This window comes from Leguminivora glycinivorella, chromosome 3 (assembly GCF_023078275.1).
Source record: "Leguminivora glycinivorella isolate SPB_JAAS2020 chromosome 3, LegGlyc_1.1, whole genome shotgun sequence".
Taxonomy (NCBI): domain Eukaryota; kingdom Metazoa; phylum Arthropoda; class Insecta; order Lepidoptera; family Tortricidae; genus Leguminivora; species Leguminivora glycinivorella.
The window spans coordinates 12590748-12613615 of NC_062973.1; the positions used below are offsets into that span (position 1 = coordinate 12590748).

The following is a 22868-nucleotide window of genomic DNA, read 5'->3' on the forward strand; positions in this document are numbered from 1 at the left end:
TACATACGAAATATTTAAATTATTTACCGACTTTAAAAGCACTCAAGGATTAAAGTGATTAAACTAAGATATCGTCCGGCGAATCGGCAATCCGTGGGCCCCTTTAGCTACAAGTTAGTTAGTATGTAGTAATATGAGCATTCTGGTAGTAGTTTTTTAAGTGCTTTTTATGCACGCCACGCTTGTTGATTCGCTTTTACGACCTCCAAACAAGGTCTTCTCTAGTTATGGCAAAAAACACTTATATAAGTTGCTATAATAAAATTCATTACTTTTTTACATCAGTTTATTAACTAATGTCCACGAATTACCTATGGACTACTGAAGAGTGCTTACTGTTTTAGCCCCAGAGTAAAATTAAATGTACAGCACAGCAAAGATCACTTAAAGTTACTTCAGGTACTGTTTATGTGTAGGTGTCGTATAATACGACTCCTACGTGAGTTCGAGCCCAAACAAAAGAACAACTCTATGGTTTCCAAACGAGAACGTGTTCCATATACAAAACTTCTTCAACTTCGCTGTTTGGTCTAGTTCGCCAGTGCAGGTTCATTGTTCGGCGAGGCTCCACACATGAATCGTCGTAAACGCCAGGCGCTTGACGTTTTTTGTGGCAACATTTGGCCCTCGACCGAGCTGAGTTTTTGTCGAGTCGTTACTGGTCGCTTACGTCATTTTGGTCTTTGAACGCGTTTTGTTGTTGGCGTTCGAGTGAGTCATGTTGGTACTGTAGTCGATATAGATATCGATAAATGCATAGTAGAGCCCTTATGTGTACTGTCTGTTTGGTCCTATAAAACCTAAATCGACTGCGACCTACCTACAAAGAACACTGTGTGATGATCGCTGTGAGTCACAGGTAGGTACTAGTAGGTACGTTAATGTTTATGTGTTAGGCACGTATTCATAATCTTTAACAATTGAGAAAATATTGTAGTACCATTTATCGTTGATAATATTTTTCCCACGATTAGAGCCGTGCAAAATCCACTTATCTTTGCCTCCTAAACTCCTAAGATAAAAGAAAACGTAACAGATTTCATAATCTTATCCAAAAACCCACATAGTTTATCTGTGTTATATAACACATAGATAAATCATTTTAGAAAGCATATTGTCACACTGGAAAATCCTTCTATTTACTAATAATATGCCTATTAGACTACACGAAGTATATTATGATGATGATTGCTATAGTACTGTGGACAGTGTTGTGAAAATCGATCCCAAATAATTTTATTTATTCTACATCTATGATCTCTACGCGCACTCGGGCCTTCGCACGAGTTGTAGTAGGAAGTAGGCGATTGGTAACTTGGTATCGATAACTCGAACAATCGAGCACTAGCACCACCCTAGCAGCGCACGGCGAGCGCAACAGTCGGCCGGCCGGCTCCCTGCGCACATCCGTTTAGCGCTGCCCCGCGCACCACGAACCCGACGAGCGATTTTCAAAATTCGAACAATAACCTTCCATATTTGAAAACCGAGCTCCGAACGCTTAAAAAACAATTGCTATCTATGGTCCTTTTGTTTTTTCGAGTATATTTGTTTTAGAAGTTGAACTATTTGTGAATTGCCAGTGTTTGAAGTGTAGTTTCAGTTTGAATGTTGCGAATTGTTTTTTTTTTATATTGTGAACCGTGAACTTCGACCGAGGGCCTTCAATGAAGCCTTATTCGGACTTTTTCACATACTAAAAGTAAGTAATTGGATACTGTTGGATAAGCGACGTAATATGATTCTTAGAGTTAAGCCTGTAAGTAACTTATTGAGGTACTTTTATGAAGCCGTAATAGTGGCTTTTATTCATGCTTTTGCCATTTCGAGTTTACGGAAAGGAAACCACATAGGTGGGTGTACCCACGTTCCTTTGTTCAGAAACGATAAACCAAGTTTCTTATGGCTTTACATAAATTTGTTTATGTTAGTAGCAACCTAATACTGATTTATCTATAAGTACATACGTACATAGAAGTAGGCAATTTGGACACATGTTGGTACGGTACAATACTTGTATACACTTTATGTTAGAGCCTGTACTTATCAAGTACCTAATGTTTAAACGTTTATAAGATTAGTTCGCATTGTTTAAGCAAAACAATAAACATACTCTGCATATTCATATACCTTTAGTAGTTTGTACCTTCGCAGTTTAAAATGTGCATATATTAAGTTGTCGGTAGTCAATAAGGATCTACTTCCATTACGATATAATTAGAAATCGACGTTACCGGTTACCGACGTACATTTTGTTCGAATACATCACACCGAAGAGGATCGACTATTATAGAGAATTACTGTAGAAGTGAAGTGTGTAATATCACAGTGCATAGACTGCCATCTCTTGACACAGGCTTAAAACTTTTGAACCTCAGTTTTGACAATTTGGCTCATATTCTTAGCTTTATATGTAAGGACTGTATCGTTAAGTATAAGGACAAAACAAACCTCGTCTAAATGTTGACATGTGCATAATTTTGTATTATTATGTTCCGAGAGTATGATCTTAAGGTATTGGTAAGTACTATTTGATATAAGAAGGTCTGATATTTTTTTATTTTAGGGACTTTATGGTACTTTCATTAAGGTCTAGCAAATAAATTTCGGACAACCCCTATCTGGCTTAATTTGAGAATATTTCAATGACTCATTGTACGATTTCAACAAACAAAGGTTAATATGCTGCCAAAATATATTCTATAAGAGTCCTCTTCATGGTTTTTCCAATTGGGTACTTGTAGAATAAATGCGGCGAATTTATATAATTTAAAAAAACGCAATTTTGAGCAACGTTCCGGATTGCCGTAAATTTTTGATGCTAGCAGGATGAGAGAAACAGATAAAAAAATTAGCCATAGGCCAAAGTCTAATTGACATTCATGGTGTTTGAACAGTGCTTAAACCAGATCGATATAAACAATGTATGATAGTCAAATTCGACATCAAAGTCGGAGTTAGAGTAAGCACCATGCCATATTCTCTAAATGGCCGCCATACACAGATCCTGAACTATATTTTTTAAATAACAGGGGCTAGACTATGTCCAGATATTCTGCTTTGTGGATCATGTGTCGTTGAGGTTCGCACCATACAATTTTTTTTCGCAATCGTATCGTCTTTTACGCACTTTGTGAATTTTCTAGTAGCATTTGTCCGGAATCGTAATTGGTACTCGGGAGGATTAAGTCAATACTGTCTAAACCATATGCTTTACGTCGAGTTTCTAGGACAAAATGTGTACCTTATTATGTGCCTTATTAAGCCCATGGCTTGTTATAAGAAAAAAATATAATAGCAAATAAATACGGCTACTCAAAGTTGTCTTCATACTTAACGATACAGTCTTTATTAAAATGTCAAATATTAATATTAGCGCCATCTACCCCAAGAGCGTACCCAAAAGGTCTAATGCCAGCTAGGCCACCGTGCCTTTTTCTGTATGGTACTGAGGTACGTTTTTTTCTTAGACTTTATCTGTCTTTACGGAGTTATATATGTCTTTGATCATACCTAAAATTACATGAAATCCGACATGACATGACATCGGAACTGAGGGAACTATAAATTCACAAGATTGACAAAACTTTATAATCGGTGAAAGAGCTAAATGCTCTACCATTAACCCTAAACATGTTTTTATGTAAATATTTGTTTCAGACGACAGGTATCCATATTTAACCTTTTGTATGCGCCTGTCAAAAAATTGTCATTGATATATCAGTCATAAATTCATAATAAATAGGTACATATTACGTTGAAATAATATGGAGCAGATCTGCTCCTAAGCATACGAGAGGTTAAACACAAAACATTAGTAAATCAAACAATAAAAAATAATAAATAATCTTACGCTAAAAAAAACAATGCTCATTGGATCAAACATTGACATTGACATCCAATGAGTAATAAGAGGGCTATCAAATAAATGCCTGTGTTGGGAGGCACCGCTCTTCCCTTAATATTATGAATTATACATTTTGTAGAAGGTATAATTATTTTATGTATATAAACTAAATAAGCTAAATAAGAACAGCTAGAACCTAAACATAATAGTATTTAAAATCCCATTCGTAGCAGCTTCTGGTGAATAACTGTCTAATTTGCATGGTGAAAGGTAAAGGGATTTCATAGAGATTATTTACATTGTCATAATGGCAAGAGCCTGCGCGTACGCGGTTTCATTCCAGCAAGAAAAAATAAGGTTTATGTGCCATTAAAACTTAGCTTTGTGTAAGTAAGATAAGTGTTTGTATGGAGATGAAGATGCATGATATGAACAGGAAGTCATTGACCGTGCAATATAGGTACTTACATTTAGGTACCTACGTAAAAATAAAATAAAATTTCTTTAAGTGTTAGTTTTAGCGTTAAATTTTTTTTATAGTATAAGTAGATTTTCTGGTGTTGTTTATGTCAACGACTGGCTACAGTAACTTAGGCTCAAAAAGAATATCAACGTCTCTCACTCGAATTTAAATCCTGTGCGGAAGAAGACATACATTTCTAGATTCTCCTCTTTCCAAACAAACTGTACCACCAACGTTCACAAAGTTCTAAAATCCGGGTTGACGTAAGTCCTGACCGGGCCATCTCGTTCAAGACTAGTATTGTTAGAGATCGTGCTTCAGACGCGACCCAATGGCTTATCGCTGCTATTGTGTTCTGATTTATTGCCCACCTAGTTTATTTGACTGTTACATTAGGAAACATTTTTTTAGATTGACATCGAGTACGCTTTGGTTGAGTGCAATTTTACACTTGAGTTTTTGTTAGGTATGTTTTCACTCTTGTTGAATAAAGACAAGTGATTGTGTGGGACAAGTGCACTATAGAAATATGAGAGTAAGAGTACACACACTTATCCCATGTCAGGTGCATAATGGGTAGTTGTAGTATAAGGGGACTGTACTTACTTAGTGACACCTGAACCTACGCTGGTGAATGATAAATGATTTTCTGTCACTATTGTTTTGTACATTTTAAAAAGTTTCAGAGTGCTTGGAGCATAATATAGATGTACTTGTTATAAACTTGGCTCATTAATGGCTATTTCAATTTCAAATTACCACGAAATTTCGTAAATAGAAAACCTCGAAGCGTTGATTCGTTAACCATAGTGTTGCAACGTGGAACACAAACCCCATGGCTCAGAACTATCGGAGGCATCGGACCGTGTCCCCAACTGCCCGCGCGGATCAATATGGCATCCGAAAGCTAATCTACCTAATTAGGGTAAATAAAACCAGTAAGTAGTCTAGATATATACGCTGATAAAGATGTCGATCAACGCTGCATAATACCTATAATTTAGCATTTTGGTGCGCGACATTGCATTAAGCACAGTTTCATGCAACATTTCCATTTTTTAAGCGATTGCCAAAGTAAAGGCCTATTATAAGTAACAAGCCCCCCAGTAAAATAAATCTGGCAATAATATCCAATTGGTTCAGAGGGCCGATTTTTGAATCTCGGCCATTCGATTTCGTGAAATTCGTTCAATATAAATATCTCCACTACTAGCGATTTCAATTCTACTAACAGAATCGAAAACGAGTGGTCATTACCACTAGTTTTAATAGTATTTTATGCAACAGGCGTTTAAAGGAGGTCAAAAAAGACGAGTGGCGTGAGTAACAATTTGAGGCGAAGCCGAAAATTGTTATTGAGACGCCACGAGTATTTTTTGACTCAGTTAAACACCGTTGCATACAATACTTTTTCTACGACCATGCACTTAGTTTTTAATAGTTTTCTTAAATAAATTTCGTGAAATTTATTCTGTTTCCTGTATTTTGACTCAAAGGTTTGCACTGTCAGCTCGGCTGCGCAAAGCCTTCCCGCGCACGCCCGCAGTGTCGTTATAAGGCGTTGCCATGGTTACAGAGCCAAACAATGCGTTTTCAGTTTTTTCGATCGCATGCGCGGAAAGCCGGCGGACGCTGGCTTTGGGGAATAGACCTTTATGTAGGGTTTTAAAGATCTGTGCACGACCCTGTAAATGACGAATAACAGTTCGGGAGTAGAAAAAATTACTAGCCGTTCTTTTTCAAAAATAGCATTACGTCGTTTTCCACAGACTTTCGAACGGCGAATTCGTGCGTTCGAAATTCAAAAATCGATCCTAAGTTTTTATTAGACTCCCCTATACATTCTCTAGGAAACGGGGTAGTTCCCCAAACTCACCATTTCGTCGCGGTTTGAGCGATTTCCGGTCTACAACAGGTCCCTGTACTATTTACAATGTTACAGGTTAACATTGTATTACAATGACATTTTCAATTCAAGGCTGTAGTAGACGTGTGCGCCGATCAAAAAATGATCGGCGGCGGCGTTTGACAAAAAATCGGCGGCGGCGGCGTATTTTCGGCGTGAATTCGGCGTAACCTTGATTTCATGTTTCTTATATAAAAATCATTTATTTGTTATTATTCTTGAAAATTTGATCAATACAGGTGTACTACGTATACTTTTATATAAAATATGAGTGAACACGGTATAGGAAAAAACTCTTTCGAGTAAACCCTTTGCTGGCACCGCTGCATTTAACTTAGTTTGCAATATAATGGATGCATTAAAAAACTAACGACTTGGTTGTAGGCTTATTTTTTAGATTTAAGTAAAGCTTTCTGCCCGGAACAGAGATTTCGTGGATCATTCAATTATACTTAAGAAAATAGAGAAATATGGTATAAGGGGACCTGCGCTCAGATGGATGCAAAGCTATTTATCAGACCGTCAACAAATAACTAGGATTCAACATACATCTTCAATTGACAATTCTAGGCTAAGTGTTGACTCCGCTTTAAGAATAAACCCGAGTGGAGTTCCGCAGGGCAGCATTTTGGGGCCACTTCTCTTCTTGCTCTATATCAATGATCTTCCCAACAGTATTAAACATCGCTGCATTTTATTTGCCGATGATACAACGATAGTTATTAGAGGTAAAAACTGCAATGAATTAAAAGAGAACATAAACGATATTTTGAATGATATAAGAATCTGGCTGGACAATAATGGTCTACGAATGAATGCATCAAAAACCAAATTAGTTAGATTTGCTACACGAAACAGTAAAATAATACCATTAAATATAAAAACGGGTAATGAGCAGATTGAAGAAGTATCACATACGATTTTCCTAGGGATTGATATTGATGAAATTTTGAATTGGAAACAACAAATAGATACAGTTTCCACAAAAATCAATAAATTTATCTATGCCATAAAAAAACTGAAGCGACTCACTTCAGATAAAACTGCGCTGCTTGTTTATCATAGCTACGTTGCTTCTGCACTTCGCTATGGAATAGTGTTATGGGGAAACGGCACAAACGTTAAGCAAGTTTTAATAGCACAAAAAAAATGTGTGCGGGCTATAGCGGGAGTCAAATGGTCAGAACCATGCAGACCGTTGTTTGAAAAGTATGGAATCCTAACAGTTCCGAGCTTATATATCCTTGAAATGTGTAAATTCGTCAAATGTAATTTAGAATTATTCGATAAGAAATGTAACACTGGGAAGCGAACAGTCACACATAAAGCTTTAGTAGTCCCAAATAGTAGACTAGAGATGAATAAGAAAAATTGCTAACACATGGCTGTTCGTATTTTCAATGCACTTCCTATGTCGTGGACTGAGTTGCCGAACCATAAATTTTTTTCTAAGCTAAAAAGCTATCTAGTAACCGAATGTTTTTATAACCTCGAGGACTTCTTTCATGAAACACAATTTATTGATTAACACGCATGTATACTTACTCTGACTATTTTCGACATTAATTATTATGTAAATGAGCTGATGTAATATAGATTTATAATGATATGAGATATTAAATAATAAATAATAATGTAGTTCCTATATAATAATGTACCTGACTGTTTTTATTATTTAAGTTAAATTTTATTTAGTTATAGGAATAATTATGTATATTGTATACCGTAAAACGGTTGATTGTGACACAAGCTATAATTGTTTATTAATATTGTAACATCTGTAAACTGATTTGCACAATCTGACAATAAATGATTACTTACTTACTCCGAATATTTACCGAATAAACAAAGTAAATAACTAATGAAGATCTTACGTATTCCATTGGATAATAAGCTCCTATTTTAGTAGCTTTTTAAGGAACTGCTAAAAAGAGAGAAACCTATGCGTCAGAATATAAATACAATTGTTTTGTAAAAAAGTTAAAAAACCGTAGTTTAAAAGTTGAGAAGAGTTCAGAGTTGTTTTAACTAAGTTTTAGTTATCCACTAAATCATAAAAACATAGTTGTAGTAACATATTTATGTAACTATTATCAATAATTTAATAGTTTTAATGAACATCCCCTTTATAAATATTCGTATTCGGCAAAGTCCATATTCGGCCCATCTCTACTGGAAACGAACGTCCGGCATATAGGTCTCGGCATTTTGAGTTGGACGCAGACAGTTTATTAGGAAATGCGGTTGTGATTTTTGCGTCTTGGAACCACTGAATAATTTTCCATATGCTATACGATACGTGCAGGACATGTTTGCACCTGATCGGTGGGCCAAAGTAGCAACTGAATGGTTACCACAGCTTCGCCGGGGCAAAGGCAGACCAAAAATAGAGATATCACTCGGACGGCGGGAGCAGGCATCAAACCGTGATGAGTGGACGAAGGAAGAGGAGGCATTTACCCAGCAGTGGGACACATATTAGGCTACTTAAAAAAAACATGATTCTATCAAATGAAGTTTAACACTTGCCAGTGATTGGAACCACAGAGAATGGAATGAAAAGCTTCATTACCTGCAGAACCAGATCAGCAACGAAATTAGGATCATGGAAATTGAAGCAGACCTGGGTTACCTGGGGGAGTAAGGCACAAAAAACAATCGCCTCCTATTCAATCTGCTGATTTACAGTCTTACACACAGCGGCTATAAGCAATATGCCGACGCGGTGGTTACGTGGGTATTTTGGAACGGACAATATTTCGAGGAGCCATGAAATCTAGAATGGATTACATGGTGATCTAGATGAAAAGATAGCAGAAGATCCAACGGAAAGTTCTTGGCTCTCCAGATGTGGTATTCTCGTAGGTGCTGTGAACAATTGTGTCAAGTCGTATGCCAGGTCAAAGTCGTCACAATCATAGATCTTCCCCCATATCCGGTTTTTCGCATCTTTCTTAGTGCTTAATACAGAATATTTTAATAAAAGTAAATTATATGTATTGGAAATAGTATAAAAAGTCCAAAATGTAATCAAATACTAAGTTTGAGCAATTTATTAACCACCAAGGTCACGCCGATTTCACGCCGATTAATAATCGGCGGCGGCGGCGTGGCCAAAATTGCCGGCGGCGGCGGCGCGTCGGCGCGGCGCACACGTCTAGGCTGTAGCCATAAGTTATATTATTTACAAACACGTTTAATTTTTATTCACACCATACATTATTAACACCATAGAGAATAACGAGTAGGTTTCAGATGAAAAAATGGTCCAAATGATCAAATAAACAACAAATTTGCAGAGTGTACTGCGTTTCATTTTACGATTAAAGTTTGAGATTGAAGTGCATTATGGTTATGAAACCGTACTAAATCTAGTACTTATAAAGAGATTTTCTCTGCTAGGCAACCGTAAAGTATAAATTAAATGTAATTCGGCGAAACAGAGCAATTTTATGGATGATTAAAGAAATCGTAACTTATTTAGTTATTTCATAGAGTCCCCAATATACTCTGCGTCATCCAGTTTGTCAGCGGAAATAAGTGCAAGAAATAAATTCCAATGTTATTTGGGAGGATAACCTTACGCGCCTATGTTTTTTAGAAGTGCTACTAATTTTTTACCTACGCAACATATGCCAGAGCATAGTTTCCAAGGAGAAATCCTGCTGCTTCCAAACCGTAGGAGTGAATTCAAAGTATTCTGATTTCTGAATCTCGTCAAACCAACAAAATCCTCTGGATGTATGTGCAAAAGCTCGCTCCATCGTAGGCCACGTCTTCGCCTAGGCAAGTCTGTGGACATGGACATGAGTAGGCACATTTATATACTAAAAAAAAATATTGAAATAAAATGTTTGTAGAAGAATTTAATTGTATTAAAATAAATAATAACTGTGTATATTTTATTACTTACCGATTTCATTACCGGTATTAATAATTAAAATAAAAAGTGGCTCAGAATTTAGGCTATGTAACATTAAATTCTGGGATTTTCCTTGCTATTTATATTTTAGACATAATGTATATTTTATGATCGTTTCAAATGCTTTAATCTAACAGCGACTCGTGTGTTTCAAACATGTCCAACTCATCGTTCCATTATGTTTTAGTTGGGCATGGTTTTGACGGAAGATACAACCTGCCTCACAGGTTAATGACCTTGGTTTGACAAATAGCGGCACATCATAAGAGCTTGATGACGTTAATTATACTCTCTGTACTGTTACATGCCCTCCCTCTGTTATGAAATGACCCCTTCTGTGTTATTTTACTAAGGATTTAAGGAAGTTAAAAGATTTAACGAAACAAACACTTTTATGTATAGCAAGTAATAATACTTGCTTAATGCTTTTACATACAAGCTTCTGTGCAGTGGGCTTATTACAAATTAAAAATCTAAATGTTAGTATATTAATATATCGTGGTACAGTATCACAACTTATTATACCCTATAAATTATCAGGTTTACGGCATTTAATTACTATTTTAATTAATATAGATTATATAGATATATAATGCAATAAAAATAAAATTACCTAGTTCTTATTCTTATTAATTATCAGACTGGCCTGGTTGTTCACATATTAATACCGGGATGCAAACTCCGTTATAACTGTTATCAGTATATCTATTATCTACTCGTAAAGCAATTGCAAGAAATATTAATTGTCTTGTACAGAAACTCAGGGTGTGTTGCTTTTACATACAAGCTTCTGTGCAGGGGGCTTACTCTTAGCTTATGCAATGCAGTTAGTAGATATTTTTTTATTGTGAATTATATTTAACTAGCGACCCGCCCCGGCTTCGCACGGGTACTATACCTACATGCTACATGTAAACCTTCCTCTACAATCACTCTATCTATTAAAAAACGCATCAAAACCGTTGCGTAGTTTTAAAGATTTAAGCATACATAGGGACAGAGAAAGCGACTTTGTTTTATACTATGCGAGCTATGTAATGATAGCAGAGGGTGATTGTGGTACTGAAGTAATTTTGTTGCAAGCCAGTCTTGATACTCTTGATTTCATTTCATTTATTATGAACCAACTACAGATAAATCAAACATGTAAGTTATAGGTTACAGGTAAAAATTACAACACAGGACTATACAACTATACATAAAATTGAATTTACAATCTAGACAGTACTACGGAACATAATACACTGCTTAATATAAGGACATCACTAGTCGAACGTCCCCTTCACTAGCATCGCTGTCAAAAATGGCGGCAGACGGACTCAGAGCGTCACTTGAAGATAGCTTGTCATTGAACTTGTATTTTGAGATTCCGTTTAATAAACTGTATAATTAATAGTGGTATCCTGGTGTTTTTACTCTAACAGTTTCAGAAGCGCGATATTAAGTTACCCATATACGCCCGTACTATGAAATTTGTCCGAAATTGACAATGTCATCATTCTCGCGCCGCGCTCGTAACCATTCATTGTCATCCAACAGTATTTAATTAACACCAGTCGATCTGATTCGACGAGTAAAGACACTAGCACCATATACTACAGTTAAAAGTATCCATTGCAGTTTACGAGATATTCACACTTTGGAGTAATATTTGATCATAATGAGTGTGAAATCGGAAGTAAAAGTGATCCAAACACAGTGCTCTGGGGCTGAAATTATCAACATCCACTATAGTAGCCTGTGTTGTGTTTCTTTCTTTCAGATCAACTTAATTATGTACATGTTGAAGATACTAATACTTTTATATACTTACAAAATGTATCACAATAAGTACCACAGTAAGTCATGGACGGTGAGATGCTAACCACATCCAAGTTGTCATTCACAATTGCTCCGGGCAAAGAGTATTACCAGTATATATAGAGGGGCTGCAGTAGTGAATAATCATTAGCTCACTTGTGTGTTGTGTTTTTGTGCTTCCAGATATGTTTCAGAATACTTAATACATATTGAACCTACTTGTGATATATTGACAATTGTCACGGTGTCACAGTGAAACAGAATATAAGATAAGTTTCAATCTAAATGGCACCTAAATGATTCCTTATAACATGTGACTTTATGGGTGTTATGATCTACAAAGAGAGATGATCATTATCTTGCCCTATTTGTCATATTAAAAATAAGTTTGTCCGGAATGACATGGAATAAGGTATTTATCCTACTCAATAATATTGTGCCATTGCATCTGGCTTATGTAAGTATACTGACAGTAAATACATTTTAAATTCACTACAGGTTGGTATAAAGGGATGAGTAAATAAGCATAAGAAACTTTGACAACTGTTGACTATAAGTTCACTAACACTTCTCCGGGGCCTGTACCGGGGACTGTATTTTGAAATCTGTCTTAGTGACATTCTTATGCATATAAACTCTGTATGATCTTGCATTTTTCTAAATGAGGAAACATGTTGCTATATTACATGGCACAAATTTATCAAAAATGTTGAGAAAATAATAATAATATTAACATAATATTTTGATGAGGTTAATTATGCATCTTGTTAAAACCATAATGTGTGTCAAAATTAAGGGCATAGCACTGAAGTATAGTTTATTGTTGATGCTGTTTTGTGTATAATAATGTTGGTTTAGCATTGCAAACATTTTTGACAAGAAATGTAATCATGTTCTAAATTGAACCAAAGACAAATATATTCCCTAGACAGACACTTGGAACATTTATTATCATGACATAGTCCAGTGTCCATTTAATGCATTATCAGTGATATAATTTGTTCCTTAATTACATTCCTTTCCAGATTAATTTATTGATTACAGTAGTTGCCTGCCGGTAACCTGGTGAATATTGACCATAAGTTGAAAATACTTGCATTGATAAGGCATGATTCCAGAAGTTCCTGAGGTTAAATCTTGCTAAAAGCTGGAAACACCAAACTGGATATCTATTGAACTATTTATGACACTGGTAAAATTTGTCATAGCTAATGGTAAGAGATTTTGATATTTATAGACCCGATGGACTTTAACGGTCTACATGCTATACTTGTCTGTTACAACAAATCAGTTTGATTTGGAATTGGGCTTGAAACATGCCAATCAGTTAAGTTTTTAAAAGATGTGCAATAATCTGAGGTAAATAACTTAATTGGAGCTTCTAATAATTTTAACCACTTCACTGCGAAGGAATGTTTCCGAACCGAAGCATGACAAACAGGTTACCGTTTGAAGTTGACAAGTATTGTCTACTTTTAATATGTTCTGTTCCTTGAAATATAAAATATTACATTATTTGAATGTAGTGAAACCTCGATAAGTCAAGCCAAGTGCCATATGATTATTCTTGCTTGACTGGAATGTATTTCAATAATGGTATATATAGTAAGCGTGTAATGGTATATATAGTAAACCTTATTTAGGGGCACGGGAAAAATAAGACAAGTTGCACGCCGGATTAAGAACCGAGTTGTGTTTTGTCTTATTACTCTCAGATTAAGAACTGAGTTGTCATTACATATATGCACGCCGGATTAAGAACCGAGTTGTGTTTTGTCTTATTACTCTCAGATTAAGAACTGAGTTGTCATTACATATATGCACGCCGGATTAAGAACCGAGTTGTGTTTTGTCTTATTACTCTCAGATTAAGAACTGAGTTGTCATTACATATATGCACGCCGGATTAAGAACCGAGTTGTGTTTTGTCTTATTACTCTCAGATTAAGAACTGAGTTGTCATTACATATATGCACGCCGGATTAAGAACCGAGTTGTGTTTTGTCTTATTAGTCTCAGATTAAGAACTGAGTTGTCATTACATATATGCACGCCGGATTAAGAACCGAGTGGTGTTTTGTGCTATTACTCTCAAATTAGGAACCGAGTTGCCATTGCATATATACACGCCGGATTAAGAACCGAGTTGTGTTGCCTATACATGATGTTAATAATATATTCTGTTCACAGGGTTTCCTGATAAGCACATTGTACCTGAATCTTGTGGTATCCACGGTAGTGTAACTAATGTGATATCCACAAGTAAAAATGAAGTGATTTCCGTCACTTAAAGTGTGAATCATAATTATAATGATTACTTTAATGTCTGCTATACATTTGTTACTTTGATTATTGTTTCTTAAGTAGTTCTGTTTATGCAATGTTGGCCTTAGGAGGCGGACCATGTGCATAAGACCTATTATTGTGATGCAGGTCTTTGGAGACGGGCCATCATGTGTTATATAGACTATCCTTGCGAGGTTAGTTCTGTTCTGGTATTTGTGGTGCAGGTCTTTGGAGACGGGCCATCATGTGTTATATAGACTATCCTTGCGAGGTTAGTTCTGTTCTGGTATTTGTGGTGTAGGTCTTTACAGACGCCATCATGTGTTATATAGACTATCCTTGCGAGGTTAGTTCTGTTCTGGTATTTGTGGTGTAGGTCTTTACAGACGCCATCATGTGTTATATAGACTATCCTTGCGAGGTTAGTTCTGTTTCTGGTATTTGTGATGCAGGTCTTTGGAGACGGACCATCATGTGTTATATAGACTATCCTTGCGAGGTTAGTTCTGTTCTGGTATTTGTGGTGCAGGTCTTTGGAGACGGGCCATCATGTGTTATATAGACTATCCTTGCGAGGTTAGTTCTGTTCTGGTATTTGTGGTGCAGGTCTTTGGAGACGGGCCATCATGTGTTATATAGACTATCCTTGCGAGGTTAGTTCTGTTTCTGGTATTTGTGATGCAGGTCTTTGGAGACGGACCATCATGTGTTATATAGACTATCCTTGCGAGGTTAGTTCTGTTCTGGTATTTGTGGTGCAGGTCTTTGGAGACGGGCCATCATGTGTTATATAGACTATCCTTGCGAGGTTAGTTCTGTTTCTGGTATTTGTGATGCAGGTCTTTGGAGACGGACCATCATGTGTTATATAGACTATCCTTGCGAGGTTAGTTCTGTTCTGGTATTTGTGGTGTAGGTCTTTACAGACGCCATCATGTGTTATATAGACTATCCTTAAGAGGATTGGTCTGTTTTTGTTATTTGTGATGTAGGTCTTTACAGACGCCATCATGTGTTATATAGACTATCCTTAAGAGGATTGGTCTGTTTTTGTTATTTGTGGTGAAGGTCTTACAGACGCCATCATGTGTTATATAGACTATCCTTAAGAGGATTGGTCTGCTTCTGTTATTTGTGATGTAGGTCTTACAGACGCCATCATGTGCTATATAGTCTATCCTTAAGAGGATTGTTCTGTTTCTGTTATTTGTGATGTAGGTCTTCACAGACGCCATCATATGTTATATAGACTACCCTTACGAGGCTAGTTCTGTTCTGTTATCTGTGATGTAGGTCTTACAGACGCCATCATGTGTTATATAGACTATCCTTAAGAGGATTGGTCTGCTTCTGTTATTTGTGATGTAGGTCTTACAGACGCCATCATGTGCTATATAGTCTATCCTTAAGAGGATTGTTCTGCTTCTGTTATTTGTGATGAAGGTCTTCAGAGATGCCGTCATGTGTTATATAGTCCTTAAGAGGTATATCCTTAAGAGGTTAGCTTGAGACCTTGTTTGTCAAAAGCATGTTTTATGACCTTAAAGAGTTGTGATCTCAAGGTTACCTTGAAAGGGTTGCTTGCACTAATACTTTCCAGAGGTTGCTGGTGGAATTACGGTTTCCAATAGAGTGCATGCTACAGGCTGCGCGACAACCTTGTCATGAAGGGCCAACGTCTGCGGTCGTTGCGCCGCCAGCCTCGAAAGCAGCCGTATCACCGTGGCTTGCGTATGAAGCTTTGATATGAGCTTTTTAATAAGAGCTTTCTTGCTGCTTGCTGTGTTAGAAGGCGGCTATGCTCACACATGGAGTGTGTCATGTTCACCTCTCACGAGTTTGATGTACGCGTTGTTGCGCGTGCGGGGAGCTTCACAGCCTACAGTGACGGAGCCAACTGTGAGTTTGTTCCATGTATTTGCTATTTTAACAACGCCAATCATCATTGTTATATTTAGCGGTTAGTTTGGAATGCACCGCTCACGTAAGGTCTTACTTAGAACATAATACTTGCCTGAAATGAAATGTATTGATGGGTAAAGATATTTACAAGCAAATATTGGGTGGTGCTTTGTACACCGGTAATTACCTGCCCGCCGCTATATGTCATATATTTTACATAATTAATTTGACTAATATATAGTATCGATCATGGCGGTAAAACATGTAGTTTTCGTACCATTGGCACCTTAATAGTTTTAAAGCCTTACTGGCCGTGGAATTGTTAAAAAAAAAAAAATGATCTGACTTACTTGTACTAGGCTAGTCTGGTCATGCAATCTTGAGTTAGTTATGTCATACTCTGATTCGACTATAAAATGAGACAAATTACATATCTTGGTGTAAGTTAGCCTTAAACTACACCGGCCGTTTCCAACGGTACTCGAGTTAATCACTTCAAAGGACCAGGGCCTGAGTGTATAGCTGGAGTATACAAAGTTCTTGTTCACTCCGCAGAAAAGAAAAGAACAAATGAACAGATGAAGTCTACCGACATCAGTTGGAGGCGCAGCCTGCTTCGGCTGTGTTGACTGCGGCAGTCATCAGTAGCAGCATGGATAGCAGAGACCTTCGGGACGAAAGGTCAAGGTCAGAATGGTCGAGTATAAGGACATCACTAGTCGAACGTCCCCTTCACTAGCATCGCTGTCAAAAATGGCGGCAGACGGACTCAGAGCGTCACTTGAAGATAGCTTGTCATTGAACTTGTATTTTGAGATTCCGTTTAATAAACTGTATAATTAATAGTGGTATCCTGGTGTTTTTACTCTAACATTAAACATAACAAATTATTACGACATGTCACTTACATTAGGTATATCAAATAAACTTATATCTCTAATAAATAATAATATTCTTAAATGCTATGACTATATTATAATATAATACTTGTGGGAGTAGAGATCGACTCCAAATACCGAGTAGCAGTGGCTAGAAGTTTCGGTTCCCCCTGCGAGAATATGTCAGCCTGGGGGTCAAACAAAAGAATATTATGAATGTGACCCAGTGCTACATACAGAGGGCTGGTATCTAAAGCTACTGAGTTGGTGCTGGGGACAACAAAAAGAGGTGTGGGACGAGGCCTAAGAGTAGTTCTCACAAAAGGTGTTGGTACTTTAAAAGAGACATATTGCAATAACCATGGATTTGTGATTGAACCACGAATTAAATATTTTACTACCGCAAGTTGTCTCCGAACCTCAAGGCTGTCAAGACTAACCATCCCCAATATGAAATGAGTAGGACACATGTATGGATAGTAACCATGTTGCTTCCAGTACAAGTATCTAACAAATGATCAGTGATGATCAGTGATGGGCAAACTTTTTTCATTGGAGACCAAAATTTTAAGGAATTTTAGAGGAGGTTTAGAAGATTTACACCAAAAATGCATTTTTACAATAGTGCTGGCCATACATATCCCACACTATTATGAATTATGAAGAACCCGTGGAGGGCAGGATAAAATCCTTTCTCGGGTCGGATTTAGCTCGCGGGTCGTACTTTGCCCACCACTGCCTTCTTTATATTTTATCACATTTTATTTATTTTTAGAAGAAAATAATATATCTGCTTAAATATTGAGGTGATTTTTAGCTTATGTCTGAATTTTATCTTTTATCTCATGGAAAATAAATAGTGTATGTCTACTGTCGTCGTCCTCCTTGCGTTATCCCGGCTTTTGCCACGGCTCATGGGAGCCTTGGGTCTGCTTTGACAACTAATCCAAAGATTTGGCGTAGGCACTAGTTTTTACGAAAGTGACTGCCATCTGACCTTCCAACCCGAAGGGTAAACTAGACCTTATTGGAATTAGTCCGGTTTCATCACGAGTGTGTGTCTACTGTCTTGGACGGAAATTAAAACTTTACCTTATTACCTTTTAAACAATACTTTTCTCTGAAGACTAATGAATCATTGACTCCTCGGGGATTTCCAAAAAATCATTCCAATACGTGCCATAGCTAAAGGGTGTCAGGCTGTTACCGGCGTCGAATACAAAAAATATGAAAAAAGCAAAAACGCTAACTAACCACAAGCCTTGATCTTCACGTTTCGTCTGCTGCACACATCCGCACCATACCTATTCATTCCCACGTCCCACGAACACTATCGAAAAGCATACTCTAATGCTGAAGCAATGAAGTTGCTTTCCGTTTTACAATGCTACGCAATCTTGGGAGAGCAAGGTAACGTTTACTTCTGAGCCGGACCATCCGTCTTCTCTCGTGCGATATCACTTTAAACGTTTTTTTTATCATTAAAACTCTTGTAACGACTCAAGACGTCGCGATTATCCCATGGTTCACTAGCTTCATAGCTTAAAAGGTAGTAAGTAGTGCGATTTTGCAGGTACATAATGCTTTGTTTAAAGCTTTGGATTATACAATGAAGAGACGGAAGCGGTCACTGACATTCATTAAATTAACGCGAGCTACGCTACGCTCTGTTAGATTTAAGCTGTTTTAATTCGAAAATACAGAACCTTGAAACCTTAATACTAAGATTATCCATTTTTATAAGGTTTGGATTAACGAAGGAACGTTATTTTAGCTTGACATATGGCTCCATTGAAATTGGTTAAAGTTATCTTGCCTTACATTTGAATATAATGGGGAGGTTGTTACTGTGGAGGCGATTGCCGACTGTTCTCTTGTGTAAAGCTGTATTTGAAGTGTTGTAAGGTTCAAAACAGACAAGCATAATTGATGATCTTTCAAGTCATCTTGAGAACTGCCTGCGCCGCAATGGTTAAGTCTACTGTTATCTTATGCAATGCAAGACAGACTTTGATAAAAGTTGGCAGTAAATAACAATCTGTTCTAGAAATTATCCTCGTTCCTAATCATAAAACATTACAACAACAATACAGTTTCCATTAATCCATTGCAACGCATCATTTACGTGACTAAAATTATCTCTATTCTTTTCTTACTAAAGTGTGTGCAAAAATGATCTCTTCCTTTATCTGAAAGAATCCCAGAAGTTTAAACTCTTTGGAACTCTTTGGATAGGTAAAACAAATTTACAGTAAGCTGTAAATGCGTTTTCACATTATCTCCGATATCGGATGTCGGACCGATATCTCATATATTTACGCAGCCATCTTTGATTTTTAATCCCCGATCTGCTGTCTGTAGTGTCTGTCTGTCTGTGCACCGTAGCTCCCGAACGAATGAACCGATTTGGATTTAGTTTGTATAACCGATGTAGTTTATTTTGTTTGAAAGCTGAGTTAGTCGGGAGTGTTCTTAGCCATGTTTCATGAAAATCGGTCCACTATGTCGGGGGTTTTTTCATAATTTTAATTTTGTGGTTAGGTTAGTTTCCTTTGAAATCCTTCCTACTTCCGATATCGGATCGGATAATGTGAAAACCCACTAAAGATAACTTAATCCTTGTTACTGCAGCTGTAAATACTGTATGAAATTTAATATAACATCTTACGATAAAGTAAATACACGCAATGTAACTTTGTTTGGTCTATCGCATGTGTCTGTGGCCGTGATCTCACGAAGGTCCCGTCACGCACGACCACATCTTTTATATCTTGGAAAAAACGTTCGAGATTAGGATCAGATCGATTTCATTTCATGTGTAACCGATTATTTGCATTATAAAATTATATCAGTCTATAATTAGTGGTCTTAAGTTTTCATCTCTACAATGTGATGAATTTCACGCCTGAACAAATATGAAACTATCGACTTAGCACGCCATGATTATTCGTGAATTAAATTAGAATGGACGTATGGGGCGTCAGATTTTTCTTATACCATTATATGCTTACAATTTCTCATTTCCTGATCACCCGACTTAAATAATTCAAAGAACCACGTATCCTGTGATTGTTAAATATCTGACTTTAGACAGTTTTTCTTTTGCTTCTTAAAGGTTGTTTTGTTTGTTGTTTCTTATTAGAGAAACCTAGACGACAACTGTAGACTTCGTGAAGCGGCGGCGACATAACATAACGCCTCTTCATGTCGTTGAAATAGTATCCAGTTCATTCCTACAACTGTTTTCTGTGACAATGTTTCACGGGTAATTTAGTAATGTCATACATACAAATATCGTGCATTCAACCTTATTTTAGTCAAAAACTTCGAAATTCATATTTATCGCGCTTGGGCTTGTCTAACCATATATTTTCATAGGAATTCATAGAAATTTTTCGTTCTCCCGGTGACATATGTAATTAGTCGCCTCACATCGGGTTGGGTCGCCGGGTTTCAACTTCTACCTTGCGTGCGAAAAAATAATAGTCAAAGCGGTCACATTCACTTCACATGGTTAAAAAATTACTTTGCTGTCCATTGTAACTCGGAAACGCAACTGGCATGAACACGAGCTATTTTCTGGTCATGTTCTCGTATAATAAACAGCTTCACAGAACCCTGAATTGCAGTTAGAACATACAGAATAAGAAATAATCGCGTGTTTGAGTTCCATGACGGGATACCTTCTGGGATGGGATTGACTTTGAAATTTTTTCATATGGCGACTCCACGGATTTTAGAACCACGGTATGTGATAAAAAGTCCTAAGCCTAGTCATTATGATGAGAAAGTTGATTTTTATTCACAGAAGTGATATAACACAGGATTTTCTCACGTTGACTGTTAAGACGATACGGTAGGGGTCAATTTTCCATACAAACGCTCTCGACTATTTCCTCCCTGGTTTTTGAAGATAGAACAATGATTTTTTTCAACACAGATTGTTATTATTTTTATATATGTCGGACCGTTTTGATTTTTTTGATATTCTGCTTTTTACAGACTAGAGCCAATCAAAAATTTCCAAAAACGGCCTTTTTCATTGTGGCCCAAAAAAAGGTGTGATACTCAAGTTTGGTAACAATTAACCAAAAAAGCTAAACGGTCCGACATAGATTATTTCATTGTTATTCAGATTCTCAAATGTCGTTCCAATTAATTAAGTTTTGAAGGAGGAAAGAGTCGAGAGCGGAACCTCGATTTTAAAGATTTTTTTGAAGTATCTTTTGACTGAGTTTTTTAAGAACATGAACAATTTTTTTTTCGATAAATCTAGTTAATAACACATGTAAATTTAACTAAAATTCCCAAGTTGAAAGGGGGGCTCCTTTCCATTTTAGCATTTTCGCTACCGTATCGTACTCTTAATAGTTCGCTAGCTCGGGTATCAATATTGGCACAAATGGTTTAATAAAAAGTTCAAATCATGTAACTATTTATTTATACGCCTTTTACTTTATCACTACGGCTCTATGTGCCTATGTAAACTTTTTTTTTTCTTTAGCCTGCATTAGTGTCCCGGGTCCCACTGCTGGGCAAAGGCCTCCCCTCTCTAAACTATGTAAACTTTAGTTTGTTTATTTTCTCAACTCCACCACGTTGACATTAACAACCTTTAGTGAGTCACGCAGCGAACCTCTTCCTACCATAAATAGCGACGGTGACCCGAGGAACATTTACTGTTTATATTTTATTACTTCAGATGTCGAATAAGATGCAAAACACACAAAATAGGTTAGATCACTTAGAAATTTTGCAAACTTTTCGATTCAGAGACAGTTCTGCATAAGTTCAATGTTAATTTCCTGCTTCCAACACGCGTTTTCCTATAATTACACAGCTCCATCGATTAACACCTACAGCTCAAACAGATGCAGCAGAGCTTTAACATCTGAGGCCACACGTCATACCAAAAGCGTTGAGCGCAGGCAGCGGCCTCGCCTCCTCCTATCGTCCCACGTCTCTAAGGCAAGGAGCCTTGAGCGCAACGTGCACTTTCATTGTCCGAGCATTTGGTTACAATGCCCTCAAATAGGGCATTACGGACTAATATGGTTCGCTTGTCGATTAATTATATTCGATTTTAGGGCTGCCGAATGCTATTGTTATTTATCTTGGTTGAAACTCTTAGTCAACATTTGATTTGACCGAGTCGTTGGAGAAGTAATACAAAGTAAAGCCTCATCATAAAATCAGCGCTTTATTAGGTACTTAGGTAATGCGGGTACAATTAAGTAAGTTCCTCTATTAAGTATGTATCTAATGACTCACTTTGCTTGGTGTTATACAAAGTTATTGCAGTGAACACGTTCTAAACTTTATGAATTTTATGATATGTATCCATCCGTATTCTGATACGGATATCAAAAATTTCATGAAAGGCAGAAAGATAATCTAACTTCAGACAACTTATTAGTAATTTGTGTTCAGATTGCTTACAATTATGTGTATTTATGTAGCTTTGAGTCGTCAAAATATCCAGCTTCCTGTAGGCAGTATGTACTTAAATCGATTTTTTTAAAACTTAATGTTCAATCAACAGCAGAGCTCCCATGCAAACTAATTTATACTCTGTGAGGTCGCTTCTCTCTTTGCAGTCTGTACTTTAGCTTGTCTATCTCCCAGCGATAATTGGACACATACACGTCTCCTCAGTACATTTTGTATAAGAAGGACGTAAGACGCGCCCCAGGCGGCGTGGCGGCGGCGTTTCACTTAAGGCTAAGAGGTTTCACTTAACCTATATAAGCAACCCTAGTTAGTCTAAACTCTAAATCGAAGGGTGTGTTACTTGCGAGGTATAATGGTCGGTCTTGTAAAGTGTTTATGTAAATTTGAAAGCGTGCTTTGCGCTCGTGTCGCTC

At 37.0% G+C, this 22868-nt stretch overlaps 1 protein-coding gene across 4 annotated transcripts in view; it reads left to right on the forward strand.

Moving 5' to 3' along the window:
- Positions 1–22868, forward strand: part of LOC125242524 (dentin sialophosphoprotein-like) — a 97439-nt gene that overhangs the window by 66227 nt on the left and 8344 nt on the right. The window contains exon 1 of one of the 4 annotated variants that reach the window (XM_048151277.1): positions 1418–1702. The exons of the other annotated variants lie outside the window; for them this stretch is intronic. The gene's annotated coding sequence lies outside the window, so the exon portion shown is untranslated. Of the gene's footprint in view, positions 1–1417; positions 1703–22868 lie in introns of those variants that run through there. 4 annotated transcript variants of the gene reach the window in all.